General features: G+C 56.5%; 1 pseudogene; it reads left to right on the top strand.

Annotated features, from left to right (window-relative positions):
• Nucleotides 1-4263, top strand: part of LOC113206111 (fatty acid synthase-like) — a 10765-nt pseudogene that overhangs the window by 1257 nt on the left and 5245 nt on the right.

Raw genomic sequence — 4263 nt, 5'->3', positions numbered from 1 at the left:
GACGAGCAGTTCTTCGGGATCAACAGCAAGCTGGCCAGAAGTATGGAGCCCACAACCAAACTCGGATACTTGCGAAGCTACGAGGCCGTCCTGGACGCCGGTAAGCTGCGTTAAGCTAGACTAGACGGCCGGGTGAGATCATGTCGAAGTGACTATGACTGGGACGTCCACTGCGCAGGTCTTCACCCACAGGCCCTCAGAGGCTCCAACACGGGCGTGTTCGCGTGCGGCGGAGTGAACGAGTTCGAGCAGAAAATATTTTATTCTAGCACCATTACAACCTATGAAGGCTACATCATGATGGGTTTCCTCCGGACCATGCTGCCCAATCGTCTCTCGTACTACTTTAACTTCAACGGCAAGCGTTCACAGCCAAAGAAGTAGAATACCCGAATCCCGCCCTATGTAAACCATCCCGCATCCACCAGGGCCCAGCTACGCCGTCGATGGCTCGTGGGTGGGCGGGCACCTGGGGCTACAGCAGGCCGCACGCGCCGTTCGGGAGGGGGAGTGCGACGCCGCTATCGTCGTGGCCGGGAGCATCAGCCGCTACGGGGAGACCTCGCTGCTGCTCAACAAGCTGGGGCTCGTGACCGACGAGGGGGTCACCAGGAGCTTCGACGCCAACGGTGGGTACAGTGCGTCACCAAACACTTGCATCGCGACTACCAGATCGACCTCGGCGTTTGGCTCCGCTTGCAGGAACCGGGGCGGTGCGCGGTGACGGAGCCGTCGCCTTGTTCCTGCAGACCAGGCAAAGCGGTGCTACGCCAGGGTGCTGGCCACCGAGGTCGAGTTCATAGCGCCGCGATGCGACCTGGATCTGACACTGCCCAGCCCAGAGGGCACCCGAGACTTTCTGCGGCGGATCTACAGGAAACACGCCATTGACCCCAAGACGATCGCCTACCTGGAGGCGGACGGCAGCGGCAGCCGTATCCGGGACGCATGCGAGCTCAACGCCATCGACCAGGCGCTTGTCCAGGAGGCGGCGCGAGCGAGCCCCCTGCAGATAGGCTCCGTCAAGAGCAACATCGGCCACGTTGACTGCGTCAACGGCCTGGCTGCCATCTGCAAGATAGTGGTCGCCATGGAGACAGGCATCATCCCGGCCACAATCAACTTCCTGGAGCCCAACAGCGAGGCCACGGGTTTGGTGGCGGGCAGGCTTAAGGTACGTCGAAAGGCTAGGGGAGGGGAGGAGGGCGGTGACATCTACCTCAATAACATCATCATGATCGCCATGAACTGCTGCAGGTCGTGGACAAGAACACGCCGCTGCGACTGTTCGAGGACAGCGTCCTGGCCGTCAACACCATGGCGCTCTCCAACATGATGGGCCACACGGTGCTCGGGGGCAACCCCCGCGGCCAAGGGCGCGTCCAAGACCCCGCCGATCACCTGCCACACCTCATCACCTTCTCGGCCAGGACGGAGGAGGCGGCCGCGAGCGTTGCGAGCAAGGTGAGTCCATACCAGGTGGCTGACTCACGCCGCGCATTTTCGTAGTTGCACTGCACCGCATGCACGCGGGCGGGCGGGTTGCCTAGTAGCACGAGGCCTCAAGGAGCCGTGCGCAGCGACGATAGACAAAGCCCGCCCGCACCCGTGGATGCGGTATGAGGTAGAGTATGACTACAAAAGTGCGCGCCGTGAATCAGCCACCTGGTACATGTCGCACTCGCACACCCAAATCCATTCAGCCACAGTGGGGTTACATTATTTACCAATCTTGCTCGAAAACGCAGATACAATCTGCTCCATTTGACACAAACTACTACCGCTTGCTGCAAGATGTGTTCAGCGACGACATCAGAGGGTACAACTACCGGGGCTTCGTCATCTGCCCCTCCACCGGGAAGGACACAATTGTCGCGGTAGGTTGAGTGCGGTGGGTGGTCAGTTTTCTGCCTATACAACCACTAACGATCTCCCCATCACCCACCAGCCGCTGGAGAAGAGGGCGGTTTGGTTCGTCTACTCAGGCATGGGCAGTCAGTGGGCGGGCATGGGCGTGGCGCTCATGAGGCTCCCACTGTTTGCTGAGACCATCGAGCGCCTCCACGCGGTGCTGGAGCCCCGCGGGGTGGACCTCAAGGCCATCCTGACCGACACGGGGCCGACAGCGTTCGACAACATCCTCAAGTCGTTCGTGGGCATCACCGCCTGCCAGATCGCGCTCACCAACGTGCTCACGGCCGTGGGTGTCCTCCCAGACGGTATTGTGGGCCACTCCCTGGGTGAGCAGGTCTGCGCCTACGCCGACGGCTGCCTCACGGAAGACCAGGCGATCCTGGCCGCATTTGCACGTGGCAAGGCCTCCAAAACAGTCCCGTTCATCAAGGGCAAGATGGCCGCGATCGGTAAGGCCTTCCTTCTCGCGGACTCTCCTCGTCCGCTCTTCCCCCATTCGCAATAACTTCATGTTGTCTTGCCCCAGGACTCGGCTACCAGGATGTGCTCCCCCGCCTGCCCCCCACCATCGACGTACAACTCGTCCACCAGCTGCACGCTATCCGGCCCCGCGGAGGACGTGAATGCCTTCGTCAGGAAGCTCAGCGGCGAGGGCGTGTTCGCCCGGGCCGTCAATGTGTCCGACATCGCGTACCATTCGCGATACGTCCAGCCCGCCGCACCGCACCTGCTGCAGTACCTCAAGGAGGTTATCCCGGAGCCCAAGCCCCGTTCCTCCAAGTGGATCACGACGTCGGTGCCCGTCGACAAGCGGGTAAGACTTCTGTCCCTCCACCAGCCCTTCAGGACAAACAGAAATAAAGAACCATACTGACGTCTCATTACAGGATAGCAAGCTGGCTAAGTTCTGCTCCGCCGAGTACATGACCAACAACCTTCTGAGCCCCGTGCTGTTCGAAGAGGCGCTCCCGTTCATCCCCGAGCAGGCCGTCCTGATCGAGGTGGCCCCTCACGGTCTGATGCAGGCCATCCTGAAGCGCGCGCTGCCTGACAACGACCACATCCCCCTCACACAACGCGGCCATGCCGATCCCCTGCGTTTCCTGCTCGGCGCCATCGGGAGGTCAGCACTTAGTGCACTCCATTTACGAAGATTTTATTGAATCATCGTTTTCGGTTTTGTGTGTAGTTCCGTTGTTTCTATAGCTATAATCAATTAAGCGTGCGCTCGACGTGTGCGCTCCGCCAAGCGCAGCCTGCGCTCGCGGGAGCGCGCTCCTTGGGTGCGCGCGGGACGCGCGGGGAGTAAGGGGAAATGAGAGGGGGCGGACGAGGTTGGCCTCTCTCCTCTCCCCTACTCCCCGCGCGCATCCGAGGAGCGCGCTCCCACGAGCGCAGGCTGCGCTTGGAGGAGCGCACACGTCGAGCGCACGCTTAATTGAATATAGCTTACACAAGCGCTTGTATGAGCTGGTATGTAATTTTTTGCAACTATAATTGTTTTATTGGTAGACAATTATGGAAATGAGTGACAAACATTATCGTCTAAAACTTTGTCGAATGAAGTCGCTTGCTGAAATTTTTCGAAAATACTACTGGTCTAAATCTCTAAAGCCGTAATTGTTTCATACAGATTGTCCTTTGCATCCGTTGCCCCCAAAGTGTCTGCCTTGTATCCTAACGTGGACTTCCCTGTACCTCGAGGGACTCCATCAGTGGCGCCTCTTGTGCTCTGGAACACTGATGAATCCACAAACAGTGATATAATGCACCTAATGGAAAACTGGGTGAGTTAAGCCCGCCCAAAGCTCAACATAATGGAGGTATGGTAATAATCTTTAAGTTTTCTTCCACAATGTTGGTTTATTTTGTTTTTCTGCGTATCAGAGCCAGACGGGCACAAATTTAAACGTCATCGACCACGTAAAAGTCAGCGGATTACGTATTTTCCCGCTATCGGAAGAGCTGGTGAGTGAGGCGTTGCATATTGGGTACACCATATCATAGGTCCATTTAGGGGGCTTTTATCTCCCAAAATGGATTTTTGGTACATTTGTCAATAAAATTAGTTTCTGAGCCACAGTAGGTGTAGGGATGGAACCTGGGGGTGTATTTCTCAACACAAGGTACAGCTTAACACATTAACAATATCAGAATGCCATGAACTTTACTTTAAATAGGTCCCAAGGGTGTACTTCTATTTTTATAGGATATCTTCTTTTTGAGTTTACGCGCAGGATTTCTCCGGAGAAATTAGTGATAAAAAACTGGTCAATAGCTTGTTTGTTTCAGTTCATCAAGGACTACAAATTGACACAGGGGTTTTACTGAATTTTGAAAAATAAAAAT

The sequence above is a fragment of the Frankliniella occidentalis genome, unplaced genomic scaffold (genome assembly GCF_000697945.3).
Source record: "Frankliniella occidentalis isolate FOCC.00 unplaced genomic scaffold, Focc_3.1 Scaffold20, whole genome shotgun sequence".
NCBI classification, from domain to species: domain Eukaryota; kingdom Metazoa; phylum Arthropoda; class Insecta; order Thysanoptera; family Thripidae; genus Frankliniella; species Frankliniella occidentalis.
The sequence above is the reverse complement of the archived record's forward strand: the minus strand, read 5'-3'. Positions and strand labels throughout refer to the sequence as shown.